Source organism: Carcharodon carcharias, chromosome 10, assembly GCF_017639515.1.
Source record: "Carcharodon carcharias isolate sCarCar2 chromosome 10, sCarCar2.pri, whole genome shotgun sequence".
Classification (NCBI taxonomy): Eukaryota; Metazoa; Chordata; class Chondrichthyes; order Lamniformes; family Lamnidae; genus Carcharodon; species Carcharodon carcharias.
Window position 1 is genome coordinate 87,307,129 of NC_054476.1, and position 27,392 is coordinate 87,334,520.

Here is a 27,392-nt window from a genome sequence, read left to right on the forward strand (position 1 = left end):
CTCGCTCACACAGGCACACACTCTCACTCACACAGATGCACTGTAGCTCGATCAAACATGCTCTCGCTCAACCAGACACACACTGTTACTCACTCATACAGCCTGTGGCTCACATGGACACACACTCTCGCTCACACAGTCACAGACCCTTGTTCATGCAGACAAAGACTATCGCTCAGACATACACAGACTCTCGCTCACACAGATACACACTCTCACTCACACAGACTCAGACTCTCGCTCACACAAAGTCTGTCGCTCACACAGACACACAGTATCGCTCACACAGACACACACTCTCGCTCACACAGACACACAGTCTCACTCACACAGACACACACTGTCGCTCACACATATACACACTCTCGCTCACACAGATACACACTCTTGCTCACACAGGCACAGACTCTCACTCACACAGAAATAGACGCTTGTTCACACAGACACAGACTCTCACCAACACAGACACAGAATCGGGCTCAGGCAGATACAGACTCTTGCTCACACAGACAGAGACTCTCGATCAAGGAGGCACAGACTCTTGCCCAAACAGTCACACTCTCGCACACTCAAACATGCTCTTGCTCACAAAGACACACAATCTCACTCACACAGACACAGAGTCTCACTCACAAAGAAAAAGACTCTTGATCACACAGACACAGACTCTCGCTCACACAGACACACTCTCGCTCACACAGACACACACTCTTGCTCACACGGACACAGACTCTCGCTCACACAGACACACATTCTCGCTCACACGGACAGACACTCTCGCTCACAGACACAGACTCTTGATCACGGAGGCACAGACTCTCGCCCACACAGTCACACTCGCACACTCAAATATGCTCTCGCTCACACAGACAAATATTCTATCTCACACAGACACAGACTCTCACTCAGACAGACACACACTCTCGCTCACACAGACACACACTCTCGCTCACACAGACACAGACTCTCGCTCACACTGACACAGACTCTCGTTCTCACAGACACACACTCTCTCTCACACAGACACAGACACTTGATCACGGACGCACAGACTCTCGCCCATACAGTCACGCTCTCGCACACTCAAACATGCTCACGCTCACACAGACACACACTCTCGCTCACACAGTCACAGACAGTCGATCACACAGACACAGACTCTCGCGAACACAGACACAGACTCTCGCTCACACAGACACACTCTCGCTCACACAGACACACACTCTCGCTCACACAGACACAGTCTCTCGCCGACACAAACACACACTCTCGATCACACAGACACACACTCTAGCTCATTCAGATACAGATTCTCGCGCGCACAGACACACACTCTCGCTCACACAGTCGCCGACTGTCGCTCACACAGACACAGACTCTCGCTCACAAAGACACACACTCTCGCTCACACAGACACACACTCTCGCTCACACAGACACATACTCTCGCTCACAGAGGCACAGAATCTCGCCCATACAGTCGCACAGTCGCACACTCAAACATGCTCTCGGTCCCACAGCCACACGCTCTCGCTCACACAGACACACACTCTCGCTCAGAGAGACACAGTATCTCGATCACAGAGGCACAGACTCACGAACACACTGTCAGAGTCTCGCACACTCAACCATGCTCACGCTCACACAGACACACACTCTCGCTCACACAGACGCACACTCTCACTCACACAGACGCACTGTAGCTCACTCAAACATGCTCTCGCTCACACAGACACACACACTTACTCACTCATACACTCTGTGGCTCACACAGACACACACTCTCGCTCACACATTCACAGACCCTTGTTCATGCAGACAAAGTCAATCGCTCAGACATACACAGACTCTCGCTCACACAGACACACATTCTCACTCACACAGGCACCGTCTCGCTCACACAGACAGAAACTCCCACTCACACAGATACACACTCTCACTCACACAGACTCAGACTCTCGCTCACACAAAGACAGTCGCTCACACAGACACACAATATCGCTCACTCAGACACACACACTCACTCACACAGAAACACAGTCTCACTCATACAGATACACACGTTCACTCACAGACACAGACTCTCACTCACACAAAGACTGTCGTTCACACAGACACACACTCTTGCTCAATTAGACACATAATCTTGCTCACTTACACACACTGTCGCTCACACAGACACAGACTCTCGATCACAGAGGCACAGACTCTTGTACACACAGTCCCAATCTCGTACACTCAAACATGCTCTTGCTCACACAGACACATACTCTTGCTCACAAAGACACCGAGTCTCACTCACAAAGAAACAGACTCTTGCTCACACAGACACAGACTCTCGCTCACACAGACACAGACTCTCGCTCACACAGACACATACTCTCGCTCACACAGACACAGACTCTCGCTCACACAGAAACACACTCTCTCTCACACAGACACAGACACTCGATCACGGAGGCACAGACTCTCGCCCACACAGTCACAATCTCGCACACTCAAACATGCTCTCGCTCACACAGACGCACACACTCGCTCACACAGTCACAGACTGTCGCTCAGACAGACACAGACTCTCGCTCACACAGACACAGACTCTCGCTCACACAGACACAAAATCTCACTCACACAGTAACAGACTCGTGCTCACACAGACACAGACTCACGCTCATACAGAAACAGACTGTCACTCACACAGACACACTCTCTCGCTCACACAGACACACACTCTCTCTGACTCAGACACAGACACTCGATCACGGAGGCACAGACTCTCGCCCACGCAATCACACTCTCGCACACACTTAGACATGCTCTCGCTCACACAGACAAACACTCTCACTCACAAAGACACATACTCTCGCTCATTCAGACACAGACTCTCGCTCTCACAGACACACACTATCTCTCACACAGACACAGACACTCGATCACGGACGCACAGACTCTCGCCCATACAGTCACAATCTCGCACACTCAAACATGCTCTCGCTCACACAGAAAAAGATTCTCGCTCTCACAGTCACAGACTGTCGCTCACACAGACACACACTCTCGTTCACAGAGACACAGATTCTTGATCACGGAGGCACAGACACTCGCCCATGCAGTCAAACTCTCGCACAATCCAATATGCTCTCGCTCACACAGACACATATTCTCGCTCACACAGACACACACTCTCGCTCACACAAACACAGACTCTCGCTCACACAGAAACAGACTCTTGCTCACAAAGACACAGACTCTCGCTCACACAGACACACAATCTCGCTCACACAGACGTAGACTCTCGATCACAGAGGCACAGACTATCGCACACAGTCAAACTATCGCACACTCAAACATGCTGTTGCTCACACAAACACACACTCTCGCTCACACAGACACAGACTCTCACTCACACAGAAACAGACTCTTGCTCACACAGACACAGACTCTCGCTCACACAGACACAGACTCTCACTCACACAGACACACACACACTCGCTCACACAGACATAAACCCTCGCTCACACAGACACAGACCCTGGCTCACACAGACACACACTTTCTCACACAGACGCAGACTCTCGATCACAGAGGCACAGACTCTTGCTCACACAGACACAAACTCTCACTCTCACAGACGCACTGTAGCTCACTCAAACATGCTCTCGCTCACACAGCCACACATACTTACTCACTCATACACTCTGTGGCTCACACAGACACACACTCTCGCTCACACAGTCACAGACCCTTGCTCATGCAGACAAAGACTCTCGATCTGACAGACACAAACTCTCTCACACAGACACAGACACTTGATCACGGAGGCACAGACTCTCACCCATACAGTCACACTCTCGCACACTCAAACATGCTCACGCTCACACAGACACACACACTCGCTCACACAGTCACAGACTGTCGCTCACACAGACACAGACTCTCGCTCACACAGACACAGACTCTCGATCACACAGACACACTCTCGCTCACACAGACTCAGACTCTCGCTCACACAGACACAGTCTCTCGCCGACACAAACACACACTCTCGATCACACAGACACACACTCTCGCTCATACAGATACAGACACTCGTTCACACAGACACACACTCTCTCTCACACAGACACAGACTCTCGATCACAGAGGCACAGACTCTCGCCCATACAGTCACACTCTCGCACTCAAACATGCCCTTGCTCGCACAGATACACAGTCTCGCTCACACAGACACAGACTCTCACTCACACAGAAACATTCTCTTGCTCACACAGAGACAGACTCTCGCTCACACAGACACACACTCTCACTCACAGAGACACAGACTCTCGATCACAGAGGCACAGACTCTTGGCCACACAATCACACTCTCGCACACTCAAACATGCTATTGCTCACACAGACACAAACTCTCGCTCTCACAGACACACACTATCTCTCACACAGACACAGACACTCGATCATGGACGCACAGACTCTCACCCATACAGTCACAATCTCGCACACTCAAACATGCTCTCGCACACACAGAAAAAGATTCTCGCTCTCACAGTCACAGACTGTCACTCACACAGAAACACACACTCTCGTTCACAGAGACACAGATTCTTGATCACGGAGGCACAGACACTCGCCCATGCAGTCAAATTCTCGCACATTCCAATATGCTCTCGCTCACACAGACACATATTCTCGCTCACACAGACACACACTCTCGCTCACACAGTCAAAGACTGTCGCTCACACAGACACAGACTCTCGCTCACACAGACACACATTCTCGCTCACACCGACACACACTCTCGCTAACAGAGTCACAGACTCTCGATCACAGAGTCACAGACTCTCGCCCATACAGTCGCAAATTCAAACATGCTCTCGCTCACACAGACACACACTCTCGCTCACACAGCCACACACTCTCGCTTAGAGAGACACAGACTCTCGATCACAGAGGCAAAGACTCTCGCCCTCACAGTCTCGCACACTCATACATGCTCTCGCTCAAACAGACACAGACTCTCGCTCACACAGAAAGACTCTCGATCACAGAGGCAGAGACTCTCCCCCATACAGTCACACTCTCGCACACTCAAACATGCTCTTGCTCACGCAGACACATACTCTTGCTCACTTAGACACACACTCTCGCTCACACAGATACACAGTCTCGCTCGCACAGATACACACTCTCGCTCACACAGATACACAGTCTCGCTCGCACAGATACACACTCTAGCTCACACAGTCACAGACCCTTGTTCATGGAGACAAAGACTATCGCTCAGACATACACAGACTCTCGCTCACACAGATACACACTCTCACTCACACAGACTCAGACTCTCGCTCACAAAAAGTCTATCGCTCACACAGAAACACAGTATTGCTCACACAGACACACACTCTCGCTCACACAGACACACAGTCTCACTCACACAGACACACACTGTCGCTCACACAGATACACACTCTCGCTCACACAGATACACATTCTTGCTCACACAGGCACAGACTCTCACTCACACAGAATAGACGCTTGTTCACACAGACACAGACTCTCGCTAACACAGACACAGAATCGGGCTCAGGCAGATACAGACTCTTGCTCACCCAGACACAGACTCTTGATCACAGAGGCACAGACTCTTGCCCACACAGTCACACTCTCGCACACTCGAACATGCTCTTGCTCACAAAGACACACAATATCACTCACACAGACACAAAGTCTCACTAACAAAGAAAAAGACGCTTGATCACACAGACACAGACTATCACTCACACAGACACACTCTCGCTCACTCAGACACACACTCTTGTTCACACGGACACAGACTCTCGCTCACACAGACACAGACTCTTGCTCACAAAGACACAGACTCTCGCTCACTCAGACACAGACTCTCGCTCTCACAGACACACACAATCTCTCACACAGACACAGACACTCGATCACGGACGCACAGACTCTCGCCCATACAGTCACAATCTCGCACACTCAAACATGCTCTCGCTCACACAGAAAAAGATTCTCGCTCTCACAGTCACAGACTGTCGCTCACACAGACACACACTCTCGTTCACAGAGACACAGATTCTTGATCACGGAGGCACAGACACTCGCCCATGCAGTCAAACTCTCGCACAATCCAATATGCTCTCGCTCACACAGACACATATTCTCGCTCACACAGACACACACTCTCGCTCACACAAACACAGACTCTCGCTCACACAGAAACAGACTCTTGCTCACAAAGACACAGACTCTCGCTCACACAGACACACAATCTCGCTCACACAGACGTAGACTCTCGATCACAGAGGCACAGACTATCGCACACAGTCAAACTATCGCACACTCAAACATGCTGTTGCTCACACAAACACACACTCACGCTCACACAGACACAGACTCTCACTCACACAGAAACAGACTCTTGCTCACACAGACACAGACTCTCGCTCACACAGACACAGACTCTCACTCACACAGACACCCACACTCGCTCACACAGACATAAACCCTCGCTCACACAGACACAGACCCTGGCTCACACAGACAGACACTTTCTCACACAGACGCAGACTCTCGATCACAGAGGCACAGACTCTTGCTCACACAGACACACACTCTCACTCTCACAGACGCACTGTAGCTCATTCAAACATGCTCTCGCTCACACAGCCACACATACTTACTCACTCATACACTCTGTTGCTCACACAGACACACACTCTCGCTCACACAGTCACAGACCCTTGCTCATGCAGACAAAGACTCTCGATCTGACAGACACAAACTCTCTCTCACACAGACACAGACACTTGATCATGGAGGCACAGACTCTCGCCCATACAGTCACACTCTCGCACACTCAAACATGCTCACGCTCACACAGACACACACACTCGCTCACACAGTCACAGACTGTCGCTCAGACAGACACAGACTCTCGCTCACACAGACACAGACTCTCGCTCACACAGACACACTCTCGCTCACACAGACTCAGACTCTCGCTCACACAGACACAGTCTCTCGCCGACACAAACACACACTCTCGATCACACAGACACACACTCTCGCTCATACAGATACAGACTCTCGTTCACACAGACACACACTCTCTCTCACACAGACAAAGACTCTCGATCACAGAGGCACAGACTCTCGCCCATACAGTCACACTCTCGCACTCAAACATGCCCTTGCTCGCACAGATACACACTCTCGCTCACACAGACACAGACTCTCTCTCACACAGAAACATTCTCTTGCTCACACAGAGACAGACTCTCGCTCACACAAACACACACTCTCACTCACAGAGACACAGACTCTCGATCACAGAGGCACAGACTCTTGGCCACACAATCACACTCTCGCACAGTCAAACATGCTATTGCTCACACAGACACAAACTCTCGCTCACACAGACACAGACTCTCACTCAAACAGACACAGACTCTTGCTCTCCCAGACACAGACTCTCGATCACAGAGGCACAGACTCTCGCCCATACAGTCACACTCTCGCACACTCAAACATGCTCTCGCTCACATAGACACATATTCTTGCTCATTTAGACACACACTCTCACTCACACAGATACACACTCTCGCTCACACAGATACACACTCTCGCTCACACAGACACAGAGTCTCTCTCACACAGAAACAGACACTTGCACACACAGACACAGACTCTCGCTCACACAGACACAGACTCTCGCTATCACAGACACACACTCGCTCTGACACAGACACAGACACTCGATCACAGAGGCACAGACTCTCGCCCAGACAGTCACACTCTCGCACACTCAAACATGCTCTCGCTCACACAGACACACACTCTCGCTCACACAGACACAGACTCTCGCTCACACATACACACACTCTCGCTCACACAGACAGACTCTCGCTTACTCAGAAACAGACTCTCGCTCTCACAGACACACACTCGCTCTGACACAGACACAGACACTCGATCACAGATCCACAGACTCTCGCCCACACAGTCACACTCTCGCACACTCAAACATGCTCTCGCTCACAAAGACACACACTCTCGCTCACACAGACACACACTCTCGCTCACATAGACACATATTCTTGCTCTCTTAGACACAGACTCTCACTCACACAGAAACAGACACTTGCACACACAGACACAGACTCTCGCTCTCGCAGACGCAGACTTCCAATCACATAGGCATCACTCTCACACACACAGTCACTCTCTCGCACACTCAAACATGCTCTCGCTCACACAGACACACACTCTCGCTCACACAGTCAAAGACTGTCGCTCACACAGACACAGACTCTCGCTCACACAGACACACATTCTCGCTCACACCGACACACACTCTCGCTAACAGAGTCAAAGACTCTCGATCACAGAGTCACAGACTCTCGCCCATACAGTCGCAAATTCAAACATGCTCTCGCTCACACAGACACACACTCTCACTCACACAGCCACACACTCTCGCTTAGAGAGACACAGACTCTCGATCACAGAGGCAAAGACTCTCGCCCTCACAGTCTCGCACACTCATACATGCTCTCGCTCAAACAGACACACACTCTCGCTCACACAGACACAGACTCTCGCTCACACAGACACAGACTCTCACTCACACAGACACCCACACTCGCTCACACAGACATAAACCCTCGCTCACACAGACACAGACCCTGGCTCACACAGACACACACTCACTCACACAGACGCAGACTCTTGATCACAGAGGCACAGACTCTTGCTCACACAGACACACACTCTCACTCTCACAGACGCACTGTAGCTCACTCAAACATGCTCTCGCTCACACAGCCACACATATTTACTCACTCATACACTCTGTTGCTCACACAGACACACACTCTCACTCACACAGTCACAGACCCTTGCTCATGCAGACAAAGACTCTCGCTCTGACAGACACATCTCTCTCTCACACAGACACAGACACTTGATCACGGAGGCACAGACTCTCGCCCACACAGTCACACTCTCGCACACTCAAACATGCTCACGCTCGCACAGACACACACACTTGCTCACACAGTCACAGACTGTCGCTCCGACAGACACAGACTCTCGCTCACACAGACACAGACTCTCGCTCACACAGACACACTCTCGCTCACACAGACTCAGACTCTTGCTCACACAGACACAGTCTCTCGCCGACACAAACACACACTCTCGATCACACAGTCCCACACTTTCGCTCATACAGATACAGACTCTCGTTCACACAGACACACAGTCTCTCTCACACAGACAAAGACTCTCGATCACAGAGGCACAGACTCTCGCCCATACAGTCACACTCTCGCACTCAAACATGCCCTTGCTCGCACAGATACACACTCTCGCTCACACAGACACAGACTCTCACTCACACAGAAACATTCTCTTGCTCACACAGAGACAGACTCTCGCTTACACAGACACACACTCTCACTCACAGAGACACAGACTCTCGATCACAGAGGCACAGACTCTTGGCCACACAATCACACTCTCGCACACTCAAACATGCTATTGCTCACACAGACACAAACTCTCGCTCACACAGACACAGACTCTCACTCAAACAGACACAGACTCTTGCTCTCCCAGACACAGACTCTCGATCACAGAGGCACAGACTCTCGCCCATACAGTCACACTCTCGCACACTCACACATGCTCTCGCTCACATAGACACATATTCTTGCTCATTTAGACACACACTCTCACTCACACAGATACACATTCTCGCTCACACAGATACACACTCTCGCTCACACAGACACAGAGTCTCACTCACACAGAAACAGACACTTGCACACACAGACACAGACTCTCGCTCACAGACACAGACTCTCGCTCTCACAGACACACACTCGCTCTGACACAGACACAGACACTCGATCACAGAGGCACAGACTCTCGCCCAGACAGTCACACTCTCGCACACTCAAACATGCTCTCGCTCACACAGACACACACTCTCGCTCACACAGACACAGACTCTCGCTCACACATACACACACTCTCGCTCACACAGACAGACTCTCGCTCACTCAGAAACAGACTCTCGCTCTCACAGACACACACTCGCTCTGACACAGACACAGACACTCGATCACAGATCCACAGACTCTCGCCCACACAGTCACACTCTCGCCCACTCAAACATGCTCTCGCTCACAAAGACACACACTCTCGCTCACACAGACACACACTCTCGCTCACATAGACACATATTCTTGCTCTCTTAGACACAGACTCTCACTCACACAGAAACAGACACTTGCACACACAGACACAGACTCTCGCTCTCGCAGACGCAGACTTCCAATCATATAGGCATCACTCTCTCACACACAATCACTCTCTCGCACACTCAAACATGCTCTCGCTCGCACAGACACACACTGTCGCTCACACAGTCAAAGACTGTCGCTCACACAGACACACACTCTCGCTCACACAGACACACAGTCTCACTCACACAGACACACACTGTCGCTCACACAGATACACACTCTCGCTCACACAGATACACATTCTTGCTCACACAGGCACAGACTCTCACTCACACAGAATAGACGCTTGTTCACACAGACACAGACTCTCGCTAACACAGACACAGAATCGGGCTCAGGCAGATACAGACTCTTGCTCACCCAGACACAGACTCTTGATCACAGAGGCACAGACTCTTGCCCACACAGTCACACTCTCGCACACTCGAACATGCTCTTGCTCACAAAGACACACAATATCACTCACACAGACACAAAGTCTCACTAACAAAGAAAAAGACGCTTGATCACACAGACACAGACTATCACTCACACAGACACACTCTCGCTCACTCAGACACACACTCTTGTTCACACGGACACAAACTCTCGCTCACACAGACACAGACTCTTGCTCACAAAGACACAGACTCTCGCTCACTCAGACACAGACTCTCGCTCTCACAGACACACACAATCTCTCACACAGACACAGACACTCGATCACGGACGCACAGACTCTCGCCCATACAGTCACAATCTCGCACACTCAAACATGCTCTCGCTCACACAGAAAAAGATTCTCGCTCTCACAGTCACAGACTGTCGCTCACACAGACACACACTCTCGTTCACAGAGACACAGATTCTTGATCACGGAGGCACAGACACTCGCCCATGCAGTCAAACTCTCGCACAATCCAATATGCTCTCGCTCACACAGACACATATTCTCGCTCACACAGACACACACTCTCGCTCACACAAACACGGACTCTCGCTCACACAGAAACAGACTCTTGCTCACAAAGACACAGACTCTCGCTCACACAGACACACAATCTCGCTCACACAGACGTAGACTCTCGATCACAGAGGCACAGACTATCGCACACAGTCAAACTATCGCACACTCAAACATGCTGTTGCTCACACAAACACACACTCACGCTCACACAGACACAGACTCTCACTCACACAGAAACAGACTCTTGCTCACACAGACACAGACTCTCGCTCACACAGACACAGACTCTCACTCACACAGACACCCACACTCGCTCACACAGACATAAACCCTCGCTCACACAGACACAGACCCTGGCTCACACAGACAGACACTTTCTCACACAGACGCAGACTCTCGATCACAGAGGCACAGACTCTTGCTCACACAGACACACACTCTCACTCTCACAGACGCACTGTAGCTCATTCAAACATGCTCTCGCTCACACAGCCACACATACTTACTCACTCATACACTCTGTTGCTCACACAGACACACACTCTCGCTCACACAGTCACAGACCCTTGCTCATGCAGACAAAGACTCTCGATCTGACAGACACAAACTCTCTCTCACACAGACACAGACACTTGATCATGGAGGCACAGACTCTCGCCCATACAGTCACACTCTCGCACACTCAAACATGCTCACGCTCACACAGACACACACACTCGCTCACACAGTCACAGACTGTCGCTCAGACAGACACAGACTCTCGCTCACACAGACACAGACTCTCGCTCACACAGACACACTCTCGCTCACACAGACTCAGACTCTCGCTCACACAGACACAGTCTCTCGCCGACACAAACACACACTCTCGATCACACAGACACACACTCTCGCTCATACAGATACAGACTCTCGTTCACACAGACACACACTCTCTCTCACACAGACAAAGACTCTCGATCACAGAGGCACAGACTCTCGCCCATACATTCACACTCTCGCACTCAAACATGCCCTTGCTCGCACAGATACACACTCTCGCTCACACAGACACAGACTCTCTCTCACACAGAAACATTCTCTTGCTCACACAGAGACAGACTCTCGCTCACACAAACACACACTCTCACTCACAGAGACACAGACTCTCGATCACAGAGGCACAGACTCTTGGCCACACAATCACACTCTCGCACAGTCAAACATGCTATTGCTCACACAGACACAAACTCTCGCTCACACAGACACAGACTCTCACTCAAACAGACACAGACTCTTGCTCTCCCAGACACAGACTCTCGATCACAGAGGCACAGACTCTCGCCCATACAGTCACACTCTCGCACACTCAAACATGCTCTCGCTCACATAGACACATATTCTTGCTCATTTAGACACACACTCTCACTCACACAGATACACACTCTCGCTCACACAGATACACACTCTCGCTCACACAGACACAGAGTCTCTCTCACACAGAAACAGACACTTGCACACACAGACACAGACTCTCGCTCACACAGACACAGACTCTCGCTATCACAGACACACACTCGCTCTGACACAGACACAGACACTCGATCACAGAGGCACAGACTCTCGCCCAGACAGTCACACTCTCGCACACTCAAACATGCTCTCGCTCACACAGACACACACTCTCGCTCACACAGACACAGACTCTCGCTCACACATACACACACTCTCGCTCACACAGACAGACTCTCGCTTACTCAGAAACAGACTCTCGCTCTCACAGACACACACTCGCTCTGACACAGACACAGACACTCGATCACAGATCCACAGACTCTCGCCCACACAGTCACACTCTCGCACACTCAAACATGCTCTCGCTCACAAAGACACACACTCTCGCTCACACAGACACACACTCTCGCTCACATAGACACATATTCTTGCTCTCTTAGACACAGACTCTCACTCACACAGAAACAGACACTTGCACACACAGACACAGACTCTCGCTCTCGCAGACGCAGACTTCCAATCACATAGGCATCACTCTCACACACACAGTCACTCTCTCGCACACTCAAACATGCTCTCGCTCACACAGACACACACTCTCGCTCACACAGTCAAAGACTGTCGCTCACACAGACACAGACTCTCGCTCACACAGACACACATTCTCGCTCACACCGACACACACTCTCGCTAACAGAGTCAAAGACTCTCGATCACAGAGTCACAGACTCTCGCCCATACAGTCGCAAATTCAAACATGCTCTCGCTCACACAGACACACACTCTCACTCACACAGCCACACACTCTCGCTTAGAGAGACACAGACTCTCGATCACAGAGGCAAAGACTCTCGCCCTCACAGTCTCGCACACTCATACATGCTCTCGCTCAAACAGACACACACTCTCGCTCACACAGACACAGACTCTCGCTCACACAGACACAGACTCTCACTCACACAGACACCCACACTCGCTCACACAGACATAAACCCTCGCTCACACAGACACAGACCCTGGCTCACACAGACACACACTCACTCACACAGACGCAGACTCTTGATCACAGAGGCACAGACTCTTGCTCACACAGACACACACTCTCACTCTCACAGACGCACTGTAGCTCACTCAAACATGCTCTCGCTCACACAGCCACACATATTTACTCACTCATACACTCTGTTGCTCACACAGACACACACTCTCACTCACACAGTCACAGACCCTTGCTCATGCAGACAAAGACTCTCGCTCTGACAGACACATCTCTCTCTCACACAGACACAGACACTTGATCACGGAGGCACAGACTCTCGCCCACACAGTCACACTCTCGCACACTCAAACATGCTCACGCTCACACAGACACACACACTCGCTCACACAGTCACAGACTGTCGCTCCGACAGACACAGACTCTCGCTCACACAGACACAGACTCTCGCTCACACAGACACACTCTCGCTCACACAGACTCAGACTCTCGCTCACACAGACACAGTCTCTCGCCGACACAAACACACACTCTCGATCACACAGTCCCACACTTTCGCTCATACAGATACAGACTCTCGTTCACACAGACACACAGTCTCTCTCACACAGACAAAGACTCTCGATCACAGAGGCACAGACTCTCGCCCATACAGTCACACTCTCGCACTCAAACATGCCCTTGCTCGCACAGATACACACTCTCGCTCACACAGACACAGACTCTCACTCACACAGAAACATTCTCTTGCTCACACAGAGACAGACTCTCGCTTACACAGACACACACTCTCACTCACAGAGACACAGACTCTCGATCACAGAGGCACAGACTCTTGGCCACACAATCACACTCTCGCACACTCAAACATGCTATTGCTCACACAGACACAAACTCTCGCTCACACAGACACAGACTCTCACTCAAACAGACACAGACTCTTGCTTTTCCAGACACAGACTCTCGATCACAGAGGCACAGACTCTCGCCCATACAGTCACACTCTCGCACACTCACACATGCTCTCGCTCACATAGACACATATTCTTGCTCATTTAGACACACACTCTCACTCACACAGATACACATTCTCGCTCACACAGATACACACTCTCGCTCACACAGACACAGAGTCTCACTCACACAGAAACAGACACTTGCACACACATACACAGACTCTCGCTCACACAGACACAGACTCTCGCTCTCACAGACACACACTCGCTCTGACACAGACACAGACACTCGATCACAGAGGCACAGACTCTCGCCCAGACAGTCACACTCTCGCACACTCAAACATGCTCTCGCTCACACAGACACACACTCTCGCTCACACAGACACAGACTCTCGCTCACACATACACACACTCTCGCTCACACAGACAGACTCTCGCTCACTCAGAAACAGACTCTCGCTCTCACAGACACACACTCGCTCTGACACAGACACAGACACTCGATCACAGATCCACAGACTCTCGCCCACACAGTCACACTCTCGCACACTCAAACATGCTCTCGCTCACAAAGACACACACTCTCGCTCACACAGACACACACTCTCGCTCACATAGACACATATTCTTGCTCTCTTAGACACAGACTCTCACTCACACAGAAACAGACACTTGCACACACAGACACAGACTCTCGCTCTCGCAGACGCAGACTTCCAATCATATAGGCATCACTCTCTCACACACAATCACTCTCTCGCACACTCAAACATGCTCTCGCTCGCACAGACACACACTGTCGCTCACACAGTCAAAGACTGTCGCTCACACAGACACAGACTCTCGCTCACACAGACACACATTCTCGCTCACACCGACACACACTCTCGCTAACAGAGTCACAGACTCTTGATCACAGAGTCACAGACTCTCGCCCATACAGTCGCAAATTCAGACATGCTCTCGCTCTCACAGACACACACTCTCGCTCACACAGCCACACACTCTCGCTTAGAGAGACACAGACTCTCGATCACAGAGGCAAAGACTCTCGCCCTCACAGTCTCGCACACTCATACATGCTCTCGCTCACACAGACACACACTCTCGCTCACACAGACACAGACTCTCGCTCACACAGACACAAACTCCCGCTCACTCATGCACACAATCTCACTGACACAGACGCACTGTAGCTCGCTCAAACATGCTCTCGCTCAACCAGACACACACTGTTACTCACTCATACAGCCTGTGGCTCACATGGACACACACTCTCGCTCATACAGTCACAGACCCTTGTTCATGCAGACAAAGACTATCGCTCAGACATACACAGACTCTCGCTCACACAGATACACACTCTCACTCACACAGACTCAGACTCTCACTCACACAAAGTCTGTCGCTCACACAGACACACACTCTCGCTCACACAGACACACAGTCTCACTCACACAGACACACACTGTCGCTCACACAGATACACACTCTCGCTCACACAGGCACAGACTCTCACTCACACAGAAATAGACGCTTGTTCACACAGACACAGAATCTCGCTAACACAGACACAGAATCGGGCTCAGGCAGATACAGACTCTTGTTCACTCTAACACAGACTCTCGATCACAGAGGCACAGACTCTTGCCCACAAAGTCACTCTCTCGCACACTCAAACATGCTCTTGCTCACAAAGACACACAATCTCACTCACACAGACACAGAGTCTCAATCACAAAGAAAAAGACTCTTGATCACACAGACACAGACTCTCGCTCACACAGACACACTCTCGCTCACACAGACACACACTCTTGCTCACACGGACACAGACTCTCGCTCACACAGACACACATTCACGCTCACACAGACACACACTCTCGCTCACACAGACAGACACTCGATCATGGAGGCACAGCCTCTCACCCATACAGTCACACTCTCGCACACTCAAACATGCTCACGCTCACACAGACACACACTCTCTCTCACACAGTCACAGACTGTCGCTCACACAGACACAGACTCTCGCTCACACAGAGACACACTCTCGCTCACACAGACAAACTCTCGCTCACACAGATAGACACTCTTGCTCACACAGACACAGACTCTCGCCCACACAGACACACAATCTCACTCACACAGACACAGACTCTCGCTCACACAGACAGACTCTCGATCACAGAGGCAGAGTCTCTCCCCCATACAGTCACACTCTCGCACACTCAAACATGCTCTTGCTCACGCAGACACATACTCTTGCTCACTTAGACACACACTCTCGCTCACACAGATACACAGTCTCGCTCGCACAGATACACACTCTCGCTCACACAGATACACAGTCTCGCTCGCACAGATACACACTCTAGCTCACACAGTCACAGACCCTTGTTCATGGAGACAAAGACTATCGCTCAGACATACACAGACTCTCGCTCACACAGATACACACTCTCACTCACACAGACTCAGACTCTCGCTCACAAAAAGTCTATCGCTCACACAGAAACACAGTATTGCTCACACAGACACACACTCTCGCTCACACAGACACACAGTCTCACTCACACAGACACACACTGTCGCTCACACAGATACACACTCTCGCTCACACAGATACACACTCTTGCTCACACAGGCACAGACTCTCACTCACACAGAATAGACGCTTGTTCACACAGACACAGACTCTCGCTAACACAGACACAGAATCGGGCTCAAGCAGATACAGACTCTTGCTCACCCAGACACAGACTCTTGATCACAGAGGCACAGACTCTTGCCCACACAGTCACACTCTCGCACACTCGAACATGCTCTTGCTCACAAAGACACACAATATCACTCACACAGACACAAAGTCTCACTAACAAAGAAAAAGACGCTTGATCACACAGACACAGACTATCACTCACACAGACACACTCTCGCTCACTCAGACACACACTCTTGTTCACACGGACACAGACTCTCGCTCACACAGACACAGACTCTTGCTCACAAAGACACAGACTCTCGCTCACTCAGACACAGACTCTCGCTCTCACAGACACACACAATCTCTCACACAGACACAGACACTCGATCACGGACGCACAGACTCTCGCCCATACAGTCACAATCTCGCACACTCAAACATGTTCTCGCTCACACAGAAAAAGATTCGCGCTCTCACAGTCACAGACTGTCGCTCACACAGACACACACTCTCGTTCACAGAGACACAGATTCTTGATCACGGAGGCACAGACACTCGCCAATGCAGTCAAACTCTCGCACAATCCAATATGCTCTCACTCACACAGACACATATTCTCGCTCACACAGACACACACTCTCGCTCACACAAACACAGACTCTCGCTCACACAGAAACAGACTCTTGCTCACAAAGCACAGACTCTCGCTCACACAGACACACAATCTCGCTCACACAGACGTAGACTCTCGATCACAGAGGCACAGACTATCGCACACAGTCAAACTATCGCACACTCAAACATGCTGTTGCTCACACAAACACACATTCTCGCTCACACAGACACAGACTCTCACTCACACAGAAACAGACTCTTGCTCACACAGACACAGACTCTCGCTCACACAGACACAGACTCTCACTCACACAGACACACACACTCGCTCACACAGACATAAACCCTCGCTCACACAGACACAGACCCTGGCTCACACAGACACACACTTTCTCACACAGACGCAGACTCTCGATCACAGAGGCACAGACTCTTGCTCAGACAGACACACACTCTCACTCTCACAGACGCACTGTAGCTCATTCAAACATGCTCTCGCTCATACAGCCACACATACTTACTCACTCATACACTCTGTTGCTCACACAGACACACACTCTCGCTCACACAGTCACAGACCCTTGCTCATGCAGACAAAGACTCTCGCTCTGACAGACACAAACTCTCTCTCACACAGACACAGACACTTGATCACGGAGGCACAGACTCTCGCCCATACTGTCACACTCTCGCACACTCAAACATGCTCACGCTCACACAGACACACACACACGCTCACACAGTCACAGACTGTCGCTCAGACAGACACAGACTCTCGCTCACACAGACACAGACTCTCGCTCACACAGACACACTCTCGCTCACACAGACTCAGACTCTCGCTCACACAGACACAGTCTCTCGCCGACACAAACACACACTCTCGATCACACAGACACACACTCTCGCTCATACAGATACAGACTCTCGTTCACACAGTTACACACTCTCTCTCACACAGACAAAGACTCTCGATCACAGAGGCACAGACTCTCGCCCATACAGTCACAATCTCGCACTCAAACATGCCCTTGCTCGCACAGATACACAGTCTCGCTCACACAGACACAGACTCTCTCTCACACAGAAACATTCTCTTGCTCACACAGAGACAGACTCTCGCTCACACAGACACACACTCTCACTCACAGAGACAAAGACTCTCGATCACAGAGGCACAGACTCTTGGCCACACAATCACACTCTCGCACACTCAAACATGCTATTGCTCACACAGACACAAACTCTCGCTCACACAGACACAGACTCTCAATCAAACAGACACAGACTCTTGCTCTCCCAGACACAGACTCTCGATCACAGAGGCACAGACTCTCGCCCATACAGTCACACTCTCGCACACTCAAACATGCTCTCGCTCACATAGACACATATTCTTGCTCATTTAGACACACACTCTCACTCACACAGATACACACTCTCGCTCACACAGATACACACTCTCGCTCACACAGACACAGAGTCTCACTCACACAGAAACAGACACTTGCACACACAGACACAGACTCTCGCTCACACAGACACAGACTCTCGCTCTCACAGACACACACTCGCTCTGACACAGACACAGACACTCGATCACAGAGGCACAGACTCTCGCCCAGACAGTCACACTCTCGCACACTCAAACATGCTCTCGCTCACACAGACACACACTCTCGCTCACACAGACACAGACTCTCGCTCACACATACACACACTCTCGCTCACACAGACAGACTCTCGCTCACTCAGAAACAGACTCTCGCTCTCACAGACACACACTCGCTCTGACACAGACACAGACACTCGATCACAGATCCACAGACTCTCGCCCACACAGTCACACTCTCGCACACTCAAACATGCTCTCGCTCACAAAGACACACACTCTCGCTCACACAGACACACACTCTCGCTCACATAGACACATATTCTTGCTCTCTTAGACACAGACTCTCACTCACACAGAAACAGACACTTGCACACACAGACACAGACTCTCGCTCTCGCAGACGCAGACTTCCAATCACATAGGCATCACTCTCACACACACAGTCACTCTCTCGCACACTCAAACATGCTCTCGCTCACACAGACACACACTCTCGCTCACACAGTCAAAGACTGTCGCTCACACAGACACAGACTCTCGCTCACACAGACACACATTCTCGCTCACACCGACACACACTCTCGCTAACAGAGTCACAGACTCTCGATCATAGAGTCACAGACTCTCGCCCATACAGTCGCAAATTCAAACATGCTCTCGCTCACACAGACACACACTCTCGCTCACACAGCCACACACTCTCGCTTAGAGAGACACAGACTCTCGATCACAGAGGCAAAGACTCTCGCCCTCACAGTCTCGCACACTCATACATGCTCTCGCTCAAACAGACACACACTCTCGCTCACACAGACACAGACTCTCACTCACACAGAAACAGACTCTTGCTCACACAGACACAGACTCTCGCTCACACAGACACAGACTCTCACTCACACAGACACCCACACTCGCTCACACAGACATAAACCCTCGCTCACACAGACACAGACCCTGGCTCACACAGACACACACTCACTCACACAGACGCAGACTCTTGATCACAGAGGCACAGACTCTTGCTCACACAGACACACACTCTCACTCTCACAGACGCACTGTAGCTCACTCAAACATGCTCTCGCTCACACAGCCACACATACTTACTCACTCATACACTCTGTTGCTCACACAGACACACACTCTCGCTCACACAGTCACAGACCCTTGCTCATGCAGACAAAGACTCTCGCTCTGACTGACACATCTCTCTCTCACACAGACACAGACACTTGATCACGGAGGCACAGACTCTCGCCCACACAGTCACACTCTCGCACACTCAAACATGCTCACGCTCACACAGACACACACACTCGCTCACACAGTCACAGACTGTCGCTCAGACAGACACAGACTCTCGCTCACACAGACACACACTCTCGCTCACACAGACACACTCTCGCTCACACAGACACAGACTCTCGCTCACACAGACACACATTCTCGCTCACACCGACACACACTCTCGCTAACAGAGTCACAGACTCTCGATCACAGAGTCACAGACTCTCGCCCATACAGTCGCAAATTCAAACATGCTCTCGCTCACACAGACACACACTCTCGCTCACACAGCCACACACTCTCGCTTAGAGAGACACAGACTCTCGATCACAGAGGCAAAGACTCTCGCCCTCACAGTCTCGCACACTCATACATGCTCTCGCTCAAACAGACACACACTCTCGCTCACACAGACACAGACTCTCACTCACACAGAAACAGACTCTTGCTCACACAGACACAGACTCTCGCTCACACAGACACAGACTCTCTCTCACACAGACACACACACTCGCTCACACAGACATAAACCCTCGCTCACACAGACACAGACCCTGGCTCACACAGACACACACTCACTCACACAGACGCAGACTCTTGATCACAGAGGCACAGACTCTTGCTCACACAGACACACACTCTCACTCTCACAGACGCACTGTAGCTCACTCAAACATGCTCTCGCTCACACAGCCACACATACTTACTCACTCATACACTCTGTTGCTCACACAGACACACACTCTCGCTCACACAGTCACAGACCCTTGCTCATGCAGACAAAGACTCTCGCTCTGACTGACACATCTCTCTCTCACACAGACACAGACACTTGATCACAGAGGCACAGACTCTCGCCCACACAGTCACACTCTCGCACACTCAAACATGCTCACGCTCACACAGACACACACACTCGCTCACACAGTCACAGACTGTCGCTCAGACAGACACAGACTCTCGCTCACACAGACACAGACTCTCGCTCACACAGACACACTCTCGCTCACACAGACTCAGACTCTCGCTCACACAGACACAGTCTCTCGCCGACACAAACACACACTCTCGATCACACAGTCCCACACTTTCGCTCATACAGATACAGACTCTCGTTCACACAGACACACACTCTCTCTCACACAGACAAAGACTCTCGATCACAGAGGCACAGACTCTCGCCCATACAGTCACACTCTTGCACTCAAACATGCCCTTGCTCGCACACATACACACTCTCGCTCACACAGACACAGACTCTCACTCACACAGAAACATTCTCTTGCTCACACAGAGACAGACTCTCGCTCACACAGACACACACTCTCACTCACAGAGACACAGACTCTCGATCACAGAGGCACAGACTCTTGGCCACACAATCACACTCTCGCACACTCAAACATGCTATTGCTCACACAGACACAAACTCTCGCTCACACAGACACAGACTCTCACTCAAACAGACACAGACTCTTGCTCTCCCAGACACAGACTCTCGATCACAGAGGCACAGACTCTCGCCCATACAGTCACACTCTCGCACACTCACACATGCTCTCGCTCACATAGACACATATTCTTGCTCATTTAGACACACACTCTCACTCACACAGATACACACTCTCGCTCACACAGATACACACTCTCGCTCACACAGACACAGAGTCTCACTCACACAGAAACAGACACTTGCACACACAGACACAGACTCTCGCTCACACAGACACAGACTCTCGCTTTCACAGACACACACTCGCTCTGACACAGACACAGACACTCGATCACAGAGGCACAGACTCTCGCCCAGACAGTCACACTCTCGCACACTCAAACATGCTCTCGCTCACACAGACACACACACTCGCTCACACAGACACAGACTCTCGCTCACACATACACACACTCTCGCTCACACAGACAGACTCTCGCTCACTCAGAAACAGACTCTCGCTCTCACAGACACTCACTCGCTCTGACACAGACACAGACACTCGATCACAGATCCACAGACTCTTGCCCACACAGTCACACTCTTGCACACTCAAACATGCTCTCGCTCACAAAGACACACACTCTCGCTCACACAGACACACACTCTCGCTCACATAGACACATATTCTTGCTCTCTTAGACACAGACTCTCACTCACACAGAAACAGACACTTGCACACACAGACACAGACTCTCGCTCTCGCAGACGCAGACTTCCAATCACATAGGCATCACTCTCACACACACAATCACTCTCTCGCACACTCAAACATGCTCTCGCTCGCACAGACACACACTCTCGCTCACACAGTCAAAGACTGTCGCTCACACAGACACAGACTCTCGCTCACACAGACACACATTCTCGCTCACACCGACACACACTCTCGCTAACAGAGTCACAGACTCTTGATCACAGAGTCACAGACTCTCGCCCATACAGTCGCAAATTCAGACATGCTCTCGCTCACACAGACACACACTCTCGCTCACACAGACACAGACTCTCGCTCACACAGACACAAACTCCCGCTCACTCATGCACACAATCTCACTGACACAGACGCACTGTAGCTCGCTCAAACATGCTCTCGCTCAACCAGACACACACTGTTACTCACTCATACAGCCTGTGGCTCACATGGACACACACTCTCGCTCATGCAGTCACAGACCCTTGTTCATGCAGACAAAGACTATCGCTCAGACATACACAGACTCTCGCTCACACAGATACACACTCTCACTCACACAGACTCAGACTCTCACTCACACAAAGTCTGTCGCTCACACAGACACACACTCTCGCTCACACAGACACACAGTCTCACTCACACAGACACACACTGTCGCTCACACAGATACACACTCTCGCTCACACAGGCACAGACTCTCACTCACACAGAAATAGACGCTTGTTCACACAGACACAGAATCTCGCTAACACAGACACAGAATCGGGCTCAGGCAGATACAGACTCTTGCTCACTCTAACACAGACTCTCGATCACAGAGGCACAGACTCTTGCCCACAAAGTCACACTCTCGCACACTCAAACATGCTCTTGCTCACAAAGACACACAATCTCACTCACACAGACACAGAGTCTCACTCACAAAGAAAAAGACTCTTGATCACACAGACACAGACTCTCGCTCACACAGACACACTCTCGCTCACACAGACACACACTCTTGCTCACACGGACACAGACTCTCGCTCACACAGACACACATTCACGCTCACACAGACACACACTCTCGCTCACACAGACACAAACTCTCGCTCACACAAACACAGACTCTCGGTCACACATACACAGACTCTCGCTCTCACAGACACACACTCTCTCTCACACAGACAGACACTCGATCATGGAGGCACAGCCTCTCACCCATACAGTCACACTCTCGCACACTCAAACATGCTCACGCTCACACAGACACACACTCTCTCTCACACAGTCACAGACTGTCGCTCACACAGGCACAGACTCTCGCTCACACAGAGACACACTCTCGCTCACACAGACAAACTCTCGCTCACACAGATAGACACTCTTGCTCACACTGACACAGACTCTCGCCCACACAGACACACAATCTCACTCACACAGACACAGACTCTCGCTCACACAGACAGACTCTCGATCACAGAGGCAGAGACTCTCCCCCATACAGTCATACTCTCGCACACTCAAACATGCTCTTGCTCACGCAGACGCATACTCTTGCTCACTTAGACACACACTCTCGCTCACACAGATACACAGTCTCGCTCACACAGATACACACTCTCGCTCACACAGATACACAGTCTCGCTCGCACAGATACACACTCTAGCTCACACAGTCACAGACCCTTGTTCATGGAGACAAAGACTATCGCTCAGACATACACAGACTCTCGCTCACACAGATACACACTCTCACTCACACAGACTCAGACTCTCACTCACAAAAAGTCTATCGCTCACACAGAAACACAGTATTGCTCACACAGACACACACTCTCGCTCACACAGACACACAGTCTCACTCACACAGACACACACTGTCGCTCACACAGATACACACTCTCGCTCACACAGATACACACTCTTGCTCACACAGGCACAGACTCTCACTCACACAGAATAGACGCTTGTTCACACAGACACAGACTCTCGCTAACACAGACACAGAATCGGGCTCAGGCAGATACAGACTCTTGCTCACCCAGACACAGACTCTTGATCACAGAGGCACAGACTCTTGCCCACACAGTCACACTCTCGCACACTCGAACATGCTCTTGCTCACAAAGACACACAATCTCACTCACACAGACACAGAGTCTCACTAACAAAGAAAAAGACGCTTGATCACACAGACACAGACTATCACTCACACAGACACACTCTCACTCACTCAGACACACACTCTTGTTCACACGGACACAGACTCTCGCTCACACAGACACACACTCCTGCTCACACAGGCACACACTCTCAGTCACACAGACGCGCTTTAGCTCGCTCAAACATGCTCTCGCTCAACCAGACACACAGTGTTACTCACTCATACAGCCTGTGGCTCACATGGACACACACTCTCGCTAACCCAGTCACAGACCCTTGTTCATGGAGACAAAGACTATCGCTCAGACATACACAGACTCTCACTCACACAGATACACACTCTCACTCACACAGACTCAGACTCTCGCTCACACAAAGTCTATCGCTCACACAGACACACAGTATTGCTCACACAGACACACAGTCTCACTCACACAGACACACACTGTCGCTCACACAGATACACACTCTTGCTCACACAGGCACAGAATCTCACTCACACAGAAATAGACGCTTGTTCACACAGACAATGACTCTCGATCACACAGCCAAACAGTCTCGCTCACACAGACACACACTCTCGCTCACACAGACACACACTCTCGCTCACACAGACACAAACTCTCGCTCACACAAACACAGACTCTCGCTCACACAGACAAACTCTTGCTCTCACAGACACACACTCTCTCTCACACAGGCACAGACACAGACACTCGATCACGGAGGCACAGACTCTCGCCCATACATTCACACTCTCACACACTCAAACATGCTCACGCTCACACCGACACAGACTCTCTCTCACAAAGTCATGGACTGTCGCTCACACAGACACAGAGTCTCGCTCACACAGATAAACACTCTCGCTCACACAGACACACCCTCTCGCTCACACAGACACACAATCTCACTCACACAGACACAGAAACACGTTCACACAGACGGACTCTCGATCACAGAGGCACAGACTCTCCCCCATACAGTCACACTCTCGCACACTCAAACATGCTCTTGCTCACACAGACACACACTCTCGCTCACACAGACACACACTCTCGCTCACACAGACACAGACTCTCGCTCACACAGACACACACTCCCGCTCACACAGCCACACACTTTCACTCACACAGACGCACTTTAGCTCGCTCAAACATGCTCTCGCTCAACCAGACACACACTGTTACTCACTCATACAGCCTGTGGCTCACATGGACACACACTCTCGCTAACCCAGTCACAGACCCTTGTTCATGGAGACAAAGACTATCGCTCAGACATACACATACTCTCGCTCACACAGATACACACTCTCACTCACACAGAATCAGACTCTCGCTCACACAAAGTCTATCGCTCACACAGACACACAGTATTGCTCACACAGACACACACTCTCGCTCACACAGAAACACAGTCTCACTCACACAGACACACACTGTCGCTCACACAGATACACACTCTCGCTCACACAGATACACACTCTTGCTCACACAGGCACAGACTCTCACTCACACAGAAATAGAAGCTTGTTCACACAGACACAGACTCTCGCTAACACAGACACAGAATCGGGCTCAGGCAGATACAGACTTTTCCTCACACAGACACAGACTCTCGATCACAGAGGCACAGACTCTTGCCCACACAGTCACACTCTCGCACACTCAAACATGCTCTTGCTCACAAAGACACACAATCTCACTCAAACAGACACAGAGTCTCACTCACAAAGAAAAAGACTCTTGATCACACAGACACAGACTATCGCTCACACAGACACACTCTCGCTCACTCAGACACACACTCTTGCTCACACGGACACGGACTCTTGCTCACACATACACACACTCTCGCTCGTACAGACACACAATCTCGCTCGCACAGACACACAATCTCACTCACACAGAAACAGATTCTCGTTCACACAGACAGACTCTCGATCACAGAGGCACAGACTCTCCCCCATACAGTCACACTCTCGCACACTCAAACATGCTATTGCTCACACAGACACACACTCTCGCTCACACAGACACAGACTCTCACGCAAACAGAAATAGACTCTTGATCACACAGACACAGACTCTCGATCACAGAGGCACAG

The 27,392-nt window shown here is 50.8% G+C and overlaps 1 protein-coding gene across 1 annotated transcript in view; it reads left to right on the plus strand.

The window, feature by feature from the left end:
• Positions 1-27,392, plus strand: part of LOC121283449 (protein FAM180A) — a 315,896-nt gene that overhangs the window by 176,872 nt on the left and 111,632 nt on the right. The gene's annotated exons all lie outside the window — the stretch shown is intronic.